We start from the raw sequence: 21,339 nt of genomic DNA, 5'->3' as shown, positions 1-21,339 counted from the left end.
TGAGAGTAATTGTTCCTGCAACTTAGGTTTCTTCTGGTGGAGATAGTCTCTCTTCTTACAAATAGTCATCTTCAGCTGAGGGGAAGAAACATATGTATCTCTCGGCGGAATACTCTCTGTGTTAGATGCACTGGAATCTACCACATTACGTCCCTGTGAGAATTGACTGAGTTTCTGAAAGGAATACATATAGCCTCTTAGCTTTTCTAAGGTGGACATAGGCTCTGTTGACTCCAATGAAAATTATTCAGCTGAATTGAAGAAACACATGTTTCACTACAAGGAAAGCCATCTATGTGAGAAGCTTCAGCATCTAGCACATTCTTTCCTTGTGAGAATGCACTTATATTTTGAAAGGAATCCTTCTTGCAAGTTAGGATTTTTATGGTGGTTATAGACTCTGGCTGTCCCTCATAGACCTATTCAGCTGACTGGAAGAAATACACGTATACCTCCAAAGAAAACCATCTGTGTTACTAGCTGCAGCGCCTAGCACCTTGTTGTCCTGTGACAAGTGAGTTAGATTTTGCAATTAATTCTGCATACAACTTAGGTTTTTAAATGTGGGTATGGGCAGTGTTTGTTCCCTGTAGGCCTATTAAGCAGAGTTGAGGAAACACAGGCATCAACCCAAAGAAAATCCTGTACGTTAGAACCTGCACGATCTGGCACCTTGATTCCTCTTGAGAGTTGAGTTAGTTTGTGAACGGAATTCTTCCTGCAACTTAGCTTTTTCCAAGTGTCCATAGGCTCAATTTGATCCAAATAGGACTAATCAGGTGATTAATGAAACAATGAACGTTTTGAAGGCAAATCATCTGTGTCAGAAGCAGGGTAGGCTAGCACATGTTTTCCCCGTAAGAATTGAGTTTCTTTTTGAAAGGAACGTGTATTCCTTATTAGGATTTTCAAGGTGGAGATAGTCTCTGTTTTTTCCAAATAGGCCTATTACGCAGAGTTGAAGAAACACATGCAACACTCCAAAGACAAGCATCTATGTTAGAACGTACAGCATCTGGCACCAGGCTTCCCTGGGGGAATTGAGTTCGTTTTCAAAAGAAATTATTCGTGCAACCTTGATTTTTCAACGTGTGGAGGAATGCTCGGTTGTTTCAAAGAGGCGTCTTCAGCTAGTGGAAGAAACACGTGCATCTCTGGAAAGAAAACCTTCTGTGTTAGATGCCCTTACATCTAGCACATTGTTTCCCTTGGGTAATTGAGTTAGTTTTGGCAATGAAACTTCCTGCTACTTCAGTTCTCTATGGGGGAGATAGGCTCTGTTTGATCCAAATAGGCCTTCTAAGCAGAGTTGAACAAACACATGGAGCACTCCAAAGACAACCATCTATATTAGAAGCTGCACTACCTAGTTCTTGTTTCCCTGAGAAAATTCAGTTAGTTTTTGAAAGTAATGTTTCATGCCACATAGTTTTTTCATGACAGAGAAAGGCTCTGGTTGTTTCCAATAGGCTGATTCAGCTGAGATGAACTAACACATGTATCACTGTCTAATTTGTAAGCGGCAGTACCTAACACAATAGTCCTTGTTTGATTGAGTTATATCTTGTTACATTTACATCCTGTACCTTAGGTATCTTATGTTGGTGATAGAATTTCCTTGTTCCAATAGGCGTATTCAGCTGAGTTGAAGAAACAGAGGCATCTCTCGAGAGGAAGCCATATGTGTTAGAAGCAAGATCATCTAGCACATTGTTTCCCAGTGAGAACTGAGTTTGTTTTAGAAAGGAAATTGCGTGAAACATACATCTTTCGCGGTGGAGATAGGCTCTTGTTTATCCAAAGAGACCTACTCAGCTGAGTTGTAGAAAAACAAGTATCACTCCAAAGAAAACCATCAAGATCAGAACATCAGCATCTAGTACCCTGTTTTCCTTTGAGTCCTGACTCAGTTTTTGAAAGGAATTCCTGAAACAAACTAGGTTTTTCAAGGTGTACATTGGCTGTCTTTGTTCTATATAGGCCCACTCAGGAGAGACCAGGGAAACCATGTATCATTCCAAAGGTAACCATCTATGGTACTATTCGGACCATGTAGCACATTGTTCCCCTTGAGAATTGAGGCTGTTTTGGAAAGGAATACTTCCTGAAACTTTTATTTTTTTAAGGGGAGATAGGATCCTGATATTCCAAATTGGCCTATTCAGCTGCCTTGAAAAAACACTTGTATCCTTTCAAAGAAAATCATCTATGTCACACGCAGCAGCTGCATCTGGCACATTGTCTCCCTGTGAGAATTGTGTTAGTTTTTGAACGGAATATGCATTGCTGCACAGGTTTTTGAAATAGGCCTATTGAGGAGAGTTGATGAACACGATTCCCTCTAATGAAAACCACGTGTGTTTGGACAGGTGTGTCTACCGCATTGCTTCCTTGGGAGAAGTGAGATCCTTTTTGAAAAGGAAACTTCCTGCAACTTAGGTTTTTCAAGGTGAATATTCAGCTCAGTTGAGAAAACACATTTGTCTCACAAAAGAACACCATCTGTGATAGAAGCAGGAGCATCAAGCACATTGTTTCCCTGTGATAATTGAGTAGTTTTTGAAAGGAATACGTAGTGCTACTTTGCTTTCCAAGGTGGAGATTGGTTCTCTTGATTTCAAATAGGATTATTCAGCTGAGTTGAGGGAACGCCTGTATAAATCCTAAGAAAACCATCTGTTTTATAAGGGGCACAATCTATCAAGTTCTTCCTCGTGAGAATTGTTTGATTTCTTGATAGGCATGCTTCCTGGACCTTACTTTTTTTTGGTGGAGTACGATATCTTTGTTCCAAAAAGGCCAATTCAGCTATGGTGAAGAAACCCAAGTATCTCTCCAGTGAAAATCATCTTTATTAGAAGCAGGATCATCTACCACTTTGTTTCCCGGTGTGAATTTACTTTGTTTTTGCAAGGAATACATAGTGCTACTTAGGTTTTTCGAGGTGGAGATGAGCTCCCTTTGTTCCCAATAGGACTCTTCAGCTTTGTTGCCGAAACACATGTAGCACTGCAAAGAAAACCATGTCTTAGAAGCTGCAGCATCTGGCACGTTCTTTCCTTGTGAGAACTGTGTTATTTTTTGAGAGTAATTGTTCCTGCAACTTAGGTTTCTTCTGGTGGAGATAGTCTCTCTTCTTACAAATAGTCATCTTCAGCTGAGGGGAAGAAACATATGTATCTCTCGGCGGAATACTCTCTGTGTTAGATGCACTGGAATCTACCACATTACGTCCCTGTGAGAATTGACTGAGTTTCTGAAAGGAATACATATAGCCTCTTAGCTTTTCTAAGGTGGACATAGGCTCTGTTGACTCCAATGAAAATTATTCAGCTGAATTGAAGAAACACATGTTTCACTACAAGGAAAGCCATCTATGTGAGAAGCTTCAGCATCTAGCACATTCTTTCCTTGTGAGAATGCACTTATATTTTGAAAGGAATCCTTCTTGCAAGTTAGGATTTTTATGGTGGTTATAGACTCTGGCTGTCCCTCATAGACCTATTCAGCTGACTGGAAGAAATACACGTATACCTCCAAAGAAAACCATCTGTGTTACTAGCTGCAGCGCCTAGCACCTTGTTGTCCTGTGACAAGTGAGTTAGATTTTGCAATTAATTCTGCATACAACTTAGGTTTTTAAATGTGGGTATGGGCAGTGTTTGTTCCCTGTAGGCCTATTAAGCAGAGTTGAGGAAACACAGGCATCAACCCAAAGAAAATCCTGTACGTTAGAACCTGCACGATCTGGCACCTTGATTCCTCTTGAGAGTTGAGTTAGTTTGTGAACGGAATTCTTCCTGCAACTTAGCTTTTTCCAAGTGTCCATAGGCTCAATTTGATCCAAATAGGACTAATCAGGTGATTAATGAAACAATGAACGTTTTGAAGGCAAATCATCTGTGTCAGAAGCAGGGTAGGCTAGCACATGTTTTCCCCGTAAGAATTGAGTTTCTTTTTGAAAGGAACGTGTATTCCTTATTAGGATTTTCAAGGTGGAGATAGTCTCTGTTTTTTCCAAATAGGCCTATTACGCAGAGTTGAAGAAACACATGCAACACTCCAAAGACAAGCATCTATGTTAGAACGTACAGCATCTGGCACCAGGCTTCCCTGGGGGAATTGAGTTCGTTTTCAAAAGAAATTATTCGTGCAACCTTGATTTTTCAACGTGTGGAGGAATGCTCGGTTGTTTCAAAGAGGCGTCTTCAGCTAGTGGAAGAAACACGTGCATCTCTGGAAAGAAAACCTTCTGTGTTAGATGCCCTTACATCTAGCACATTGTTTCCCTTGGGTAATTGAGTTAGTTTTGGCAATGAAACTTCCTGCTACTTCAGTTCTCTATGGGGGAGATAGGCTCTGTTTGATCCAAATAGGCCTTCTAAGCAGAGTTGAACAAACACATGGAGCACTCCAAAGACAACCATCTATATTAGAAGCTGCACTACCTAGTTCTTGTTTCCCTGAGAAAATTCAGTTAGTTTTTGAAAGTAATGTTTCATGCCACATAGTTTTTTCATGACAGAGAAAGGCTCTGGTTGTTTCCAATAGGCTGATTCAGCTGAGATGAACTAACACATGTATCACTGTCTAATTTGTAAGCGGCAGTACCTAACACAGTAGTCCTTGTTTGATTGAGTTATATCTTGTTACATTTACATCCTGTACCTTAGGTATCTTATGTTGGTGATAGAATTTCCTTGTTCCAATAGGCGTATTCAGCTGAGTTGAAGAAACAGAGGCATCTCTCGAGAGGAAGCCATATGTGTTAGAAGCAAGATCATCTAGCACATTGTTTCCCAGTGAGAACTGAGTTTGTTTTAGAAAGGAAATTGTGTGAAACATACATCTTTCGAGGTGGAGATAGGCTCTTGTTTATCCAAAGAGACCTACTCAGCTGAGTTGTAGAAAAACAAGTATCACTCCAAAGAAAACCATCAAGATTAGAACATCAGCATCTAGTACCCTGTTTTCCTTTGAGTCCTGACTCAGTTTTTGAAAGGAATTCCTGAAACAAACTAGGTTTTTCAAGGTGTACATTGGCTGTCTTTGTTCTATATAGGCCCACTCAGGAGAGACTAGGGAAACCATGTATCATTCCAAAGGTAACCATCTATGGTAGGATTCGGACCGTGTAGCACACTGTTCCCCTTGAGAATTGAGGCTGTTTTGGAAAGGAATACTTCCTGAAACTTTGATTTTTTTAAGGGGAGATAGGATCCTGATGTTCCAAATTGGCCTATTCAGCTGCCTTGAAAAAACACTTGTATCCTTTCAAAGAAAACCATCTATGTCACACGCAGCAGCAGCATCTGGCACATTGTCTCCCTTTGAGAATTGTGTTAGTTTTTGAACGGAATATGCATTGCTGCACAGGTTTTTGAAATAGGCCTATTGAGGAGAGTTGATGAACACGATTCCCTCTAATGAAAACCACGTGTGTTTGGACAGGTGTGTCTACCGCATTGCTTCCTTGGGAGAAGTGAGATCCTTCTTGAAAAGGAAACTTCCTGCAACTTAGGTTTTTCAAGGTGAATATTCAGCTCAGTTGAGAAAACACATTTGTCTCACAAAAGAACACCATCTGTGATAGAAGCAGGAGCATCAAGCACATTGTTTCCCTGTGATAATTGAGTAGTTTTTGAAAGGAATACGTAGTGCTACTTTGCTTTCCAAGGTGGAGATTGGTTCTCTTGATTTCAAATAGGATTATTCAGCTGAGTTGAGGGAACACCTGTATCAATCCTAAGAAAACCATCTGTTTTATAAGGGGCACAATCTACCAAGTTCTTCCTCGTGAGAATTGTGTGATTTCTTGATAGGCATGCTTCCTGGACCTTACTTTTTTTTGGTGGAGTACGATATCTTTGTTCCAAAAAGGCCAATTCAGCTATGGCGAAGAAACCCAAGTATCTCTCCAGTGAAAATCATCTTTATTAGAAGCAGGATCATCTACCACTTTGTCTCCCGGTGTGAATTTACTTTGTTTTTGAAAGGAATACATAGTGCTACTTAGGTTTGTAGAGGTGGAGATGAGCTCCCTTTGTTCCCAATAGGACTCTTCAGCTTTGTTGCAGAAACACATGTAGCACTGCAAAGAAAACCATGTCTTAGAAGCTGCAGCATCTGGCACGTTCTTTCCTTGTGAGAACTGTGTTATTTTTTGAGAGTAATTGTTCCTGCAACTTAGGTTTCTTCTGGTGGAGATAGTCTCTCTTCTTACAAATAGTCATCTTCAGCTGAGGGGAAGAAACATATGTATCTCTCGGCGGAATACTCTCTGTGTTAGATGCACTGGAATCTACCACATTACGTCCCTGTGAGAATTGACTGAGTTTCTGAAAGGAATACATATAGCCTCTTAGCTTTTCTAAGGTGGACATAGGCTCTGTTGACTCCAATGAAAATTATTCAGCTGAATTGAAGAAACACATGTTTCACTACAAGGAAAGCCATCTATGTGAGAAGCTTCAGCATCTAGCACATTCTTTCCTTGTGAGAATGCACTTATATTTTGAAAGGAATCCTTCTTGCAAGTTAGGATTTTCATGGTGGTTATAGACTCTGGCTGTCCCTCATAGACCTATTCAGCTGACTGAAAGAAATACACGTATACCTCCAAAGAAAACCATCTGTGTTACTAGCTGCAGCGCCTAGCACCTTGTTGTCCTGTGACAAGTGAGTTAGATTTTGCAATTAATTCTGCATACAACTTAGGTTTTTTAATGTGGGTATGGGCAGTGTTTGTTCCCTTTAGGCCTATTAAGAAGAGTTGAGGAAACACAGGCATCAACCCAAAGAAAATCCTGTACGTTAGAACCTGCACGATCTGGCACCTTGATTCCTCTTGAGAGTTCAGTTAGTTTGTGAACGGAATTCTTCCTGCAACTTAGCTTTTTCCAAGTGTCCATAGGCTCAATTTGATCCAAATAGGACTAATCAGGTGATTAATGAAACAATGAACGTTTTGAAGGCAAATCATCTGTGTCAGAAGCAAGATAGGCTAGCACATGTTTTCCCCGTAAGAATTGAGTTTCTTTTTGAAAGGAACGTGTATTCCATACTAGGATTTTCAAAGTGGAGATAGTCTCTGTTTTTTCCAAATAGGCCTATTACGCAGAGTTGAAGAAACACATGCAACACTCCAAAGACAATCATCTATGTTAGAAGGTACAGCATCTGGCACCAGGCTTCCCTGGGGGAATTGAGTTCGTTTTCAAAAGAAATTATTCGTGCAACTTTGATTTTTCAACGTGTGGAGGAATGCTCGGTTGTTTCAAAGAGGCATCTTCAGCTAGTGGAAGAAACACGTGCATCTCTGGAAAGAAAATCTTCTGTGTTAGATGCCCTTACATCTAGCACATTGTTTCCCTTGGGTAATTGAGTTAGTTTTGGCAATGAAACTTCCTGCTACTTCAGTTCTCTATGGGGGAGATAGGCTCTGTTTGATCCAAATAGGCCTTCTAAGCAGAGTTGAACAAACACATGGAGCACTCCAAAGACAACCATCTATATTAGAAGCTGCACTACCTAGTTCTTGTTTCCCTGAGAAAATTCAGTTAGTTTTTGAAAGTAATGTTTCATGCCACATAGTTTTTTCATGACAGAGAAAGGCTCTGGTTGTTTCCAATAGGCTGATTCAGCTGAGATGAACTAACACATGTATCACTGTCTAATTTGTAAGCGGCAGTACCTAACACAATAGTCCTTGTTTGATTGAGTTATATCTTGTTACATTTACATCCTGTACCTTAGGTATCTTATGTTGGTGATAGAATTTCCTTGTTCCAATAGGCGTATTCAGCTGAGTTGAAGAAACAGAGGCATCTCTCGAGAGGAAGCCATATGTGTTAGAAGCAAGATCATCTAGCACATTGTTTCCCAGTGAGAACTGAGTTTGTTTTAGAAAGGAAATTGCGTGAAACATACATCTTTCGCGGTGGAGATAGGCTCTTGTTTATCCAAAGAGACCTACTCAGCTGAGTTGTAGAAAAACAAGTATCACTCCAAAGAAAACCATCAAGATCAGAACATCAGCATCTAGTACCCTGTTTTCCTTTGAGTCCTGACTCAGTTTTTGAAAGGAATTCCTGAAACAAACTAGGTTTTTCAAGGTGTACATTGGCTGTCTTTGTTCTATATAGGCCCACTCAGGAGAGACCAGGGAAACCATGTATCATTCCAAAGGTAACCATCTATGGTACTATTCGGACCATGTAGCACATTGTTCCCCTTGAGAATTGAGGCTGTTTTGGAAAGGAATACTTCCTGAAACTTTTATTTTTTTAAGGGGAGATAGGATCCTGATATTCCAAATTGGCCTATTCAGCTGCCTTGAAAAAACACTTGTATCCTTTCAAAGAAAATCATCTATGTCACACGCAGCAGCTGCATCTGGCACATTGTCTCCCTGTGAGAATTGTGTTAGTTTTTGAACGGAATATGCATTGCTGCACAGGTTTTTGAAATAGGCCTATTGAGGAGAGTTGATGAACACGATTCCCTCTAATGAAAACCACGTGTGTTTGGACAGGTGTGTCTACCGCATTGCTTCCTTGGGAGAAGTGAGATCCTTTTTGAAAAGGAAACTTCCTGCAACTTAGGTTTTTCAAGGTGAATATTCAGCTCAGTTGAGAAAACACATTTGTCTCACAAAAGAACACCATCTGTGATAGAAGCAGGAGCATCAAGCACATTGTTTCCCTGTGATAATTGAGTAGTTTTTGAAAGGAATACGTAGTGCTACTTTGCTTTCCAAGGTGGAGATTGGTTCTCTTGATTTCAAATAGGATTATTCAGCTGAGTTGAGGGAACGCCTGTATAAATCCTAAGAAAACCATCTGTTTTATAAGGGGCACAATCTATCAAGTTCTTCCTCGTGAGAATTGTTTGATTTCTTGATAGGCATGCTTCCTGGACCTTACTTTTTTTTGGTGGAGTACGATATCTTTGTTCCAAAAAGGCCAATTCAGCTATGGTGAAGAAACCCAAGTATCTCTCCAGTGAAAATCATCTTTATTAGAAGCAGGATCATCTACCACTTTGTTTCCCGGTGTGAATTTACTTTGTTTTTGAAAGGAATACATAGTGCTACTTAGGTTTTTCGAGGTGGAGATGAGCTCCGTTTGTTCCCAATAGGACTCTTCAGCTTTGTTGCAGAAACACATGTAGCACTGCAAAGAAAACCATGTCTTAGAAGCTGCAGCATCTGGCACGTTCTTTCCTTGTGAGAATTGTGTTATTTTTTGAGAGTAATTGTTCCTGCAACTTAGGTTTCTTCTGGTGGAGATAGTCTCTCTTCTTACAAATAGTCATCTTCAGCTGAGGGGAAGAAACATATGTATCTCTCGGCGGAATACTCTCTGTGTTAGATGCACTGGAATCTACCACATTACGTCCCTGTGAGAATTGACTGAGTTTCTGAAAGGAATACATATAGCCTCTTAGCTTTTCTAAGGTGGACATAGGCTCTGTTGACTCCAATGAAAATTATTCAGCTGAATTGAAGAAACACATGTTTCACTACAAGGAAAGCCATCTATTTGAGAAGCTTCAGCATCTAACATTCTTTCCTTGTGAGAATGCACTTATATTTTGAAAGGAATCCTTCTTGCAAGGTAGGATTTTCATGGTGGTTATAGACTCTGGCTGTCCCTCATAGACCTATTCAGCTGACTGGAAGAAATACACGTATACCTCCAAAGAAAACCATCTGTGTTACTAGCTGCAGCGCCTAGCACCTTGTTGTCCTGTGACAAGTGAGTTAGATTTTGCAATTAATTCTGCATACAACTTAGGTTTTTTAATGTGGGTATGGGCAGTGTTTGTTCCCTGTAGGCCTATTAAGCAGAGTTGAGGAAACACAGGCATCAACCCAAAGAAAATCCTGTACGTTAGAACCTGCACGATCTGGCACCTTGATTCCTCTTGAGAGTTGAGTTAGTTTGTGAACGGAATTCTTCCTGCAACTTAGCTTTTTCCAAGTGTGCATAGGCTCAATTTGATCCAAATAGGACTAATCAGGTGATTAATGAAACAATGAACGTTTTGAAGGCAAATCATCTGTGTCAGAAGCAGGATAGGCTAGCACATGTTTTCCCCGTAAGAATTGAGTTTCTTTTTGAAAGGAACGTGTATTCCTTATTAGGATTTTCAAGGTGGAGATAGTCTCCGTTTTTTCCAAATAGGCCTATTACGCAGAGTTGAAGAAACACATGCAACACTCCAAAGACAAGCATCTATGTTAGAAGGTACAGTATCTGGCACCAGGCTTCCCTGGGGGAATTGAGTTCGTTTTCAAAAGAAATTATTCGCGCAACTTTGATTTTTCAACGTGTGGAGGAATGCTCGGTTGTTTCAAAGAGGCGTCTTCAGCTAGTGAAAGAAACACGTGCATCTCTGGAAAGAAAACCTTCTGTGTTAGATGCCCTTACATCTAGCACATTGTTTCCCTTGGGTAATTGAGTTAGTTTTGGCAATGAAACTTCCTGCTACTTCAGTTCTCTATGGGGGAGATAGGCTCTGTTTGATCCAAATAGGCCTTCTAAGCAGAGTTGAACAAACACATGGAGCACTCCAAAGACAACCATCTATATTAGAAGCTGCACTACCTAGTTCTTGTTTCCCTGAGAAAATTCAGTTAGTTTTTGAAAGTAATGTTTCATGCCACATAGTTTTTTCATGACAGAGAAAGGCTCTGGTTGTTTCCAATAGGCTGATTCAGCTGAGATGAACTAACACATGTATCACTGTCTAATTTGTAAGCGGCAGTACCTAACACAGTAGTCCTTGTTTGATTGAGTTATATCTTGTTACATTTACATCCTGTACCTTAGGTATCTTATGTTGGTGATAGCATTTCCTTGTTCCAATAGGCGTATTCAGCTGAGTTGAAGAAACAGAGGCATCTCTCGAGAGGAAGCCATATGTGTTAGAAGCAAGATCATCTAGCACATTGTTTCCCAGTGAGAACTGAGTTTGTTTTAGAAAGGAAATTGTGTGAAACATACATCTTTCGAGGTGGAGATAGGCTCTTGTTTATCCAAAGAGACCTACTCAGCTGAGTTGTAGAAAAACAAGTATCACTCCAAAGAAAACCATCAAGATTAGAACATCAGCATCTAGTACCCTGTTTTCCTTTGAGTCCTGACTCAGTTTTTGAAAGGAATTCCTGAAACAAACTAGGTTTTTCAAGGTGTACATTGGCTGTCTTTGTTCTATATAGGCCCACTCAGGAGAGACTAGGGAAACCATGTATCATTCCAAAGGTAACCATCTATGGTAGGATTCGGACCATGTAGCACACTGTTCCCCTTGAGAATTGAGGCTGTTTTGGAAAGGAATACTTCCTGAAACTTTGATTTTTTTAAGGGGAGATAGGATCCTGATGTTCCAAATTGGCCTATTCAGCTGCCTTGTAAAAACACTTGTATCCTTTCAAAGAAAACCATCTATGTCACACGCAGCAGCAGCATCTGGCACATTGTCTCCCTGTGAGAATTGTGTTAGTTTTTGAACGGAATATGCATTGCTGCACAGGTTTTTGAAATAGGCCTATTGAGGAGAGTTGATGAACACGATTCCCTCTAATGAAAACCACGTGTGTTTGGACAGGTGTGTCTACCGCATTGCTTCCTTGGGAGAAGTGAGATCCTTTTTGAAAAGGAAACTTCCTGCAACTTAGGTTTTTCAAGGTGAATATTCAGCTCAGTTGAGAAAACACATTTGTCTCACAAAAGAACACCATCTGTGATAGAAGCAGGAGCATCAAGCACATTGTTTCCCTGTGATTATTGAGTAGTTTTTGAAAGGAATACGTAGTGCTACTTTGCTTTCCAAGGTGGAGATTGGTTCTCTTGATTTCAAATAGGATTATTCAGCTGAGTTGAGGGAACGCCTGTATCAATCCTAAGAAAACCATCTGTTTTATAAGGGGCACAATCTACCAAGTTCTTCCTCGTGAGAATTGTGTGATTTCTTGATAGGCATGCTTCCTGGACCTTACTTTTTTTTGGTGGAGTACGATATCTTTGTTCCAAAAAGGCCAATTCAGCTATGGTGAAGAAACCCAAGTATCTCTCCAGTGAAAATCATCTTTATTAGAAGCAGGATCATCTACCACTTTGTTTCCCGGTGTGAATTTACTTTGTTTTTGAAAGGAATACATAGTGCTACTTAGGTTTTTCGAGGTGGAGATGAGCTCCGTTTGTTCCCAATAGGACTCTTCAGCTTTGTTGCAGAAACACATGTAGCACTGCAAAGAAAACCATGTCTTAGAAGCTGCAGCGTCTGGCACGTTCTTTCCTTGTGAGAATTGTGTTATTTTTTGAGAGTAATTGTTCCTGCAACTTAGGTTTCTTCTGGTGGAGATAGTCTCTCTTCTTACAAATAGTCATCTTCAGCTGAGAGGAAGAAACATATGTATCTCTCGGCGGAATACTCTCTGTGTTAGATGCACTGGAATCTACTACATTACGTCCCTGTGAGAATTGACTGAGTTTCTGAAAGGAATACATATAGCCTCTTAGCTTTTCTAAGGTGGACATAGGCTCTGTTGACTCCAATGAAAATTATTCAGCTGAATTGAAGAAACACGTTTCACTACAAGGAAAGCCATCTATGTGAGAAGCTTCAGCATCTAGCACATTCTTTCCTTGTGAGAATGCACTTATATTTTGAAAGGAATCCTTCTTGCAAGTTAGGATTTTCATGGTGGTTATAGACTCTGGCTGTCCCTCATAGACCTATTCAGCTGACTGGAAGAAATACACGTATACCTCCAAAGAAAACCATCTGTGTTACTAGCTGCAGCGCCTAGCACCTTGTTGTCCTGTGACAAGTGAGTTAGATTTTGCAATTAATTCTGCATACAACTTAGGTTTTTTAATGTGGGTATGGGCAGTGTTTGTTCCCTGTAGGCCTATTAAGCAGAGTTGAGGAAACACAGGCATCAACCCAAAGAAAATCCTGTACGTTAGAACCTGCACGATCTGGCACCTTGATTCCTCTTGAGAGTTGAGTTAGTTTGTGAACGGAATTCTTCCTGCAACTTAGCTTTTTCCAAGTGTCCATAGGCTCAATTTGATCCAAACAGGACTAATCAGGTGATTAATGAAACAATGAACGTTTTGAAGGCAAATCATCTGTGTCAGAAGCAGGATAGGCTAGCACATGTTTTCCCCGTAAGAATTGAGTTTCTTTTTGAAAGGAACGTGTATTCCTTATTAGGATTTTCAAAGTGGAGATAGTCTCTGTTTTTTCCAAATAGGCCTATTACGCAGAGTTGAAGAAACACATGCAACACTCCAAAGACAAGCATCTATGTTAGAAGGTACAGCATCTGGCACCAGGCTTCCCTGGGGGAATTGAGTTCGTTTTCAAAAGAAATTATTCGCGCAACTTTGATTTTTCAACGTGTGGAGGAATGCTCGGTTGTTTCAAAGAGGCGTCTTCAGCTAGTGAAAGAAACACGTGCATCTCTGGAAAGAAAACCTTCTGTGTTAGATGCCCTTACATCTAGCACATTGTTTCCCTTGGGTAATTGAGTTAGTTTTGGCAATGAAACTTCCTGCTACTTCAGTTCTCTATGGGGGAGATAGGCTCTGTTTGATCCAAATAGGCCTTCTAAGCAGAGTTGAACAAACACATGGAGCACTCCAAAGACAACCATCTATATTAGAAGCTGCACTACCTAGTTCTTGTTTCCCTGAGAAAATTCAGTTAGTTTTTGAAAGTAATGTTTCATGCCACATAGTTTTTTCATGACAGAGAAAGGCTCTGGTTGTTTCCAATAGGCTGATTCAGCTGAGATGAACTAACACATGTATCACTGTCTAATTTGTAAGCGGCAGTACCTAACACAGTAGTCCTTGTTTGATTGAGTTATATCTTGTTACATTTACATCCTGTACCTTAGGTATCTTATGTTGGTGATAGCATTTCCTTGTTCCAATAGGCGTATTCAGCTGAGTTGAAGAAACAGAGGCATCTCTCGAGAGGAAGCCATATGTGTTAGAAGCAAGATCATCTAGCACATTGTTTCCCAGTGAGAACTGAGTTTGTTTTAGAAAGGAAATTGTGTGAAACATACATCTTTCGAGGTGGAGATAGGCTCTTGTTTATCCAAAGAGACCTACTCAGCTGAGTTGTAGAAAAACAAGTATCACTCCAAAGAAAACCATCAAGATTAGAACATCAGCATGTAGTACCCTGTTTTCCTTTGAGTCCTGACTCAGTTTTTGAAAGGAATTCCTGAAACAAACTAGGTTTTTCAAGGTGTACATTGGCTGTCTTTGTTCTATATAGGCCCACTCAGGAGAGACTAGGGAAACCATGTATCATTCCAAAGGTAACCATCTATGGTAGGATTCGGACCATGTAGCACACTGTTCCCCTTGAGAATTGAGGCTGTTTTGGAAAGGAATACTTCCTGAAACTTTGATTTTTTTAAGGGGAGATAGGATCCTGATGTTCCAAATTGGCCTATTCAGCTGCCTTGAAAAAACACTTGTATCCTTTCAAAGAAAACCATCTATGTCACACGCAGCAGCAGCATCTGGCACATTGTCTCCCTGTGAGAATTGTGTTAGTTTTTGAACGGAATATGCATTGCTGCACAGGTTTTTGAAATAGGCCTATTGAGGAGAGTTGATGAACACGATTCCCTCTAATGAAAACCACGTGTGTTTGGACAGGTGTGTCTACCGCATTGCTTCCTTGGGAGAAGTGAGATCCTTTTTGAAAAGGAAACTTCCTGCAACTTAGGTTTTTCAAGGTGAATATTCAGCTCAGTTGAGAAAACACATTTGTCTCACAAAAGAACACCATCTGTGATAGAAGCAGGAGCATCAAGCACATTGTTTCCCTGTGATAATTGAGTAGTTTTTGAAAGGAATACGTAGTGCTACTTTGCTTTCCAAGGTGGAGATTGGTTCTCATGATTTCAAATAGGATTATTCAGCTGAGTTGAGGGAACGCCTGTATCAATCCTAAGAAAACCATCTGTTTTATAAGGGGCACAATCTACCAAGTTCTTCCTCGTGAGAATTGTGTGATTTCTTGATAGGCATGCTTCCTGGACCTTACTTTTTTTTGGTGGAGTACGATATCTTTGTTCCAAAAAGGCCAATTCAGCTATGGCGAAGAAACCCAAGATTCTCTCCAGTGAAAATCATCTTTATTAGAAGCAGGATCATCTACCACTTTGTCTCCCGGTGTGAATTTACTTTGTTTTTGAAAGGAATACATAGTGCTACTTAGGTTTTTCTAGGTGGAGATGAGCTCCGTTTGTTCCCAATAGGACTCTTCAGCTTTGTTGCAGAAACACATGTAGCACTGCAAAGAAAACCATGTCTTAGAAGCTGCAGCGTCTGGCACGTTCTTTCCTTGTGAGAATTGTGTTATTTTTTGAGAGTAATTGTTCCTGCAACTTAGGTTTCTTCTGGTGGAGATAGTCTCTCTTCTTACAAATAGTCATCTTCAGCTGAGAGGAAGAAACATATGTATCTCTCGGCGGAATACTCTCTGTGTTAGATGCACTGGAATCTACTACATTACGTCCCTGTGAGAATTGACTGAGTTTCTGAAAGGAATACATATAGCCTCTTAGCTTTTCTAAGGTGGACATAGGCTCTGTTGACTCCAATGAAAATTATTCAGCTGAATTGAAGAAACACATGTTTCACTACAAGGAAAGCCATCTATGTGAGAAGCTTCAGCATCTAGCACATTCTTTCCTTGTGAGAATGCACTTATATTTTGAAAGGAATCCTTCTTGCAAGTTAGGATTTTCATGGTGGTTATAGACTCTGGCTGTCCCTCATAGACCTATTCAGCTGACTGGAAGAAATACACGTATACCTCCAAAGAAAACCATCTGTGTTACTAGCTGCAGCGCCTAGCACCTTGTTGTCCTGTGACAAGTGAGTTAGATTTTGCAATTAATTCTGCATACAACTTAGGTTTTTTAATGTGGGTATGGGCAGTGTTTGTTCCCTGTAGGCCTATTAAGCAGAGTTGAGGAAACACAGGCATCAACCCAAAGAAAATCCTGTACGTTAGAACCTGCACGATCTGGCACCTTGATTCCTCTTGAGAGTTGAGTTAGTTTGTGAACGGAATTCTTCCTGCAACTTAGCTTTTTCCAAGTGTCCATAGGCTCAATTTGATCCAAACAGGACTAATCAGGTGATTAATGAAACAATGAACGTTTTGAAGGCAAATCATCTGTGTCAGAAGCAGGATAGGCTAGCACATGTTTTCCCCGTAAGAATTGAGTTTCTTTTTGAAAGGAACGTGTATTCCTTATTAGGATTTTCAAAGTGGAGATAGTCTCTGTTTTTTCCAAATAGGCCTATTACGCAGAGTTGAAGAAACACATGCAACACTCCAAAGACAAGCATCTATGTTAGAAGGTACAGCATCTGGCACCAGGCTTCCCTGGGGGAATTGAGTTCGTTTTCAAAAGAAATTATTCGTGCAACCTTGATTTTTCAACGTGTGGAGGAATGCTCGGTTGTTTCAAAGAGGCGTCTTCAGCTAGTGGAAGAAACACGTGCATCTCTGGAAAGAAAACCTTCTGTGTTAGATGCCCTTACATCTAGCACATTGTTTCCCTTGGGTAATTGAGTTAGTTTTGGCAATGAAACTTCCTGCTACTTCAGTTCTCTATGGGGGAGATAGGCTCTGTTTGATCCAAATAGGCCTTCTAAGCAGAGTTGAACAAACACATGGAGCACTCCAAAGACAACCATCTATATTAGAAGCTGCACTACCTAGTTCTTGTTTCCCTGAGAAAATTCAGTTAGTTTTTGAAAGTAATGTTTCATGCCACATAGTTTTTTCATGACAGAGAAAGGCTCTGGTTGTTTCCAATAGGCTGATTCAGCTGAGATGAACTAACACATGTATCACTGTCTAATTTGTAAGCGGCAGTACCTAACACAGTAGTCCTTGTTTGATTGAGTTATATCTTGTTACATTTACATCCTGTACCTTAGGTATCTTATGTTGGTGATAGCATTTCCTTGTTCCAATAGGCGTATTCAGCTGAGTTGAAGAAACAGAGGCATCTCTCGAGAGGAAGCCATATGTGTTAGAAGCAAGATCATCTAGCACATTGTTTCCCAGTGAGAACTGAGTTTGTTTTAGAAAGGAAATTGTGTGAAACATACATCTTTCGAGGTGGAGATAGGCTCTTGTTTATCCAAAGAGACCTACTCAGCTGAGTTGTAGAAAAACAAGTATCACTCCAAAGAAAACCATCAAGATTAGAACATCAGCATCTAGTACCCTGTTTTCCTTTGAGTCCTGACTCAGTTTTTGAAAGGAATTCCTGAAACAAACTAGGTTTTTCAAGGTGTACATTGGCTGTCTTTGTTCTATATAGGCCCACTCAGGAGAGACTAGGGAAACCATGTATCATTCCAAAGGTAACCATCTATGGTAGGATTCGGACCATGTAGCACACTGTTCCCCTTGAGAATTGAGGCTGTTTTGGAAAGGAATACTTCCTGAAACTTTGATTTTTTTAAGGGGAGATAGGATCCTGATGTTCCAAATTGGCCTATTCAGCTGCCTTGAAAAAACACTTGTATCCTTTCAAAGAAAACCATCTATGTCACACGCAGCAGCAGCATCTGGCACATTGTCTCCCTGTGAGAATTGTGGTAGTTTTTGAACGGAATATGCATTGCTGCACAGGTTTTTGAAATAGGCCTATTGAGGAGAGTTGATGAACACGATTCCCTCTAATGAAAACCACGTGTGTTTGGACAGGTGTGTCTACCGCATTGCTTCCTTGGGAGAAGTGAGATCCTTTTTGAAAAGGAAACTTCCTGCAACTTAGGTTTTTCAAGGTGAATATTCAGCTCAGTTGAGAAAACACATTTGTCTCACAAAAGAACACCATCTGTGATAGAAGCAGGAGCATCAAGCACATTGTTTCCCTGTGATAATTGAGTAGTTTTTGAAAGGAATACGTAGTGCTACTTTGCTTTCCAAGGTGGAGATTGGTTCTCTTGATTTCAAATAGGATTATTCAGCTGAGTTGAGGGAACACCTGTATCAATCCTAAGAAAACCATCTGTTGTATAAGGGGCACAATCTACCAAGTTCTTCCTCGTGAGAATTGTGTGATTTCTTGATAGGCATGCTTCCTGGACCTTACTTTTTTTTGGTGGAGTACGATATCTTTGTTCCAAAAAGGCCAATTCAGCTATGGTGAAGAAACCCAAGTATCTCTCCAGTGAAAATCATCTTTATTAGAAGCAGGATCATCTACCACTTTGTTTCCCGGTGTGAATTTACTTTGTTTTTGCAAGGAATACATAGTGCTACTTAGGTTTTTCGAGGTGGAGATGAGCTCCGTTTGTTCCCAATAGGACTCTTCAGCTTTGTTGCAGAAACACATGTAGCACTGCAAAGAAAACCATGTCTTAGAATCTGCAGCATCTGGCACGTTCTTTCCTTGTGAGAATTGTGTTATTTTTTGAGAGTAATTGTTCCTGCAACTTAGGTTTCTTCTGGTGGAGATAGTCTCTCTTCTTACAAATAGTCATCTTCAGCTGAGGGGAAGAAACATATGTATCTCTCGGCGGAATACTCTCTGTGTTAGATGCACTGGAATCTACCACATTACGTCCCTGTGAGAATTGACTGAGTTTCTGAAAGGAATACATATAGCCTCTTAGCTTTTCTAAGGTGGACATAGGCTCTGTTGACTCCAATGAAAATTATTCAGCTGAATTGAAGAAACACATGTTTCACTACAAGGAAAGCCATCTATGTGAGAAGCTTCAGCATCTAACATTCTTTCCTTGTGAGAATGCACTTATATTTTGAAAGGAATCCTTCTTGCAAGTCAGGATTTTTATGGTGGTTATAGACTCTGGCTGTTCCTCATAGACCTATTCAGCTGACTGGAAGAAATACACGTATACCTCCAAAGAAAACCATCTGTGTTACTAGCTGCAGCACCTAGTACCTTGTTGTCCTGTGACAAGTGAGTTAGATTTTGCAATTAATTCTGCATACAACTTAGGTTTTTTAATGTGGGTATGGGCAGTGTTTGTTCCCTTTAGGCCTATTAAGAAGAGTTGAGGAAACACAGGCATCAACCCAAAGAAAATCCTGTACGTTAGAACCTGCACGATCTGGCACCTTGATTCCTCTTGAGAGTTGAGTTAGTTTGTGAACGGAATTCTTCCTGCAACTTAGCTTTTTCCAAGTGTCCATAGGCTCAATTTGATCCAAATAGGACTAATCAGGTGATTAATGAAACAATGAACGTTTTGAAGGCAAATCATCTGTGTCAGAAGCAGGATAGGCTAGCACATGTTTTCCCCGTAAGAATTGAGTTTCTTTTTGAAAGGAACGTGTATTCCATACTAGGATTTTCAAAGTGGAGATAGTCTCTGTTTTTTCCAAATAGGCCTATTACGCAGAGTTGAAGAAACACATGCAACACTCCAAAGACAATCATCTATGTTAGAAGGTACAGCATCTGGCACCAGGCTTCCCTGGGGGAATTGAGTTCGTTTTCAAAAGAAATTATTCGTGCAACTTTGATTTTTCAACGTGTGGAGGAATGCTCGGTTGTTTCAAAGAGGCGTCTTCAGCTAGTGGAAGAAACACGTGCATCTCTGGAAAGAAAACCTTCTGTGTTAGATGCCCTTACATCTAGCACATTGTTTCCCTTGGGTAATTGAGTTAGTTTTGGCAATGAAACTTCCTGCTACTTCAGTTCTCTATGGGGGAGATAGGCTCTGTTTGATCCAAATAGGCCTTCTAAGCAGAGTTGAACAAACACATGGAGCACTCCAAAGACAACCATCTATATTAGAAGCTGCACTACCTAGTTCTTGTTTCCCTGAGAAAATTCAGTTAGTTTTTGAAAGTAATGTTTCATGCCACATAGTTTTTTCATGACAGAGAAAGGCTCTGGTTGTTTCCAATAGGCTGATTCAGCTGAGATGAACTAACACATGTATCACTGTCTAATTTGTAAGCGGCAGTACCTAACACAATAGTCCTTGTTTGATTGAGTTATATCTTGTTACATTTACATCCTGTACCTTAGGTATCTTATGTTGGTGATAGAATTTCCTTGTTCCAATAGGCGTATTCAGCTGAGTTGAAGAAACAGAGGCATCTCTCGAGAGGAAGCCATATGTGTTAGAAGCAAGATCATCTAGCACATTGTTTCCCAGTGAGAACTGAGTTTGTTTTAGAAAGGAAATTGCGTGAAACATACATCTTTCGCGGTGGAGATAGGCTCTTGTTTATCCAAAGAGACCTACTCAGCTGAGTTGTAGAAAAACAAGTATCACTCCAAAGAAAACCATCAAGATCAGAACATCAGCATCTAGTACCCTGTTTTCCTTTGAGTCCTGACTCAGTTTTTGAAAGGAATTCCTGAAACAAACTAGGTTTTTCAAGGTGTACATTGGCTGTCTTTGTTCTATATAGGCCCACTCAGGAGAGACCAGGGAAACCATGTATCATTCCAAAGGTAACCATCTATGGTACTATTCGGACCATGTAGCACATTGTTCCCCTTGAGAATTGAGGCTGTTTTGGAAAGGAATACTTCCTGAAACTTTTATTTTTTTAAGGGGAGATAGGATCCTGATGTTCCAAATTGGCCTATTTAGCTGCCTTGAAAAAACACTTGTATCCTTTCAAAGAAAACCATCTATGTCACATGCAGCAGCAGCATCTGGCACATTGTCTCCCTGTGAGAATTGTGTTAGTTTTTGAACGGAATATGCATTGCTGCACAGGTTTTTGAAATAGGCCTATTGAGGAGAGTTGATGAACACGATTCCCTCTAATGAAAACCACGTGTGTTTGGACAGGTGTGTCTACCGCATTGCTTCCTTGGGAGAAGTGAGATCCTTTTTGAAAAGGAAACTTCCTGCAACTTAGGTTTTTCAAGGTGAATATTCAGCTCAGTTGAGAAAACACATTTGTCTCACAAAAGAACACCATCTGTGATAGAAGCAGGAGCATCAAGCACATTGTTTCCCTGTGATAATTGAGTAGTTTTTGAAAGGAATACGTAGTGCTACTTTGCTTTCCAAGGTGGAGATTGGTTCTCTTGATTTCAAATAGGATTATTCAGCTGAGTTGAGGGAACACCTGTATCAATCCTAAGAAAACCATCTGTTGTATAAGGGGCACAATCTACCAAGTTCTTCCTCGTGAGAATTGTGTGATTTCTTGATAGGCATGCTTCCTGGACCTTACTTTTTTTTGGTGGAGTACGATATCTTTGTTCCAAAAAGGCCAATTCAGCTATGGTGAAGAAACCCAAGTATCTCTGCAGTGAAAATCATCTTT

This window comes from Castor canadensis, chromosome 13, assembly GCF_047511655.1.
Source record: "Castor canadensis chromosome 13, mCasCan1.hap1v2, whole genome shotgun sequence".
Classification (NCBI taxonomy): domain Eukaryota; kingdom Metazoa; phylum Chordata; class Mammalia; order Rodentia; family Castoridae; genus Castor; species Castor canadensis.
Note: the sequence above shows the minus strand (reverse complement) of the source record.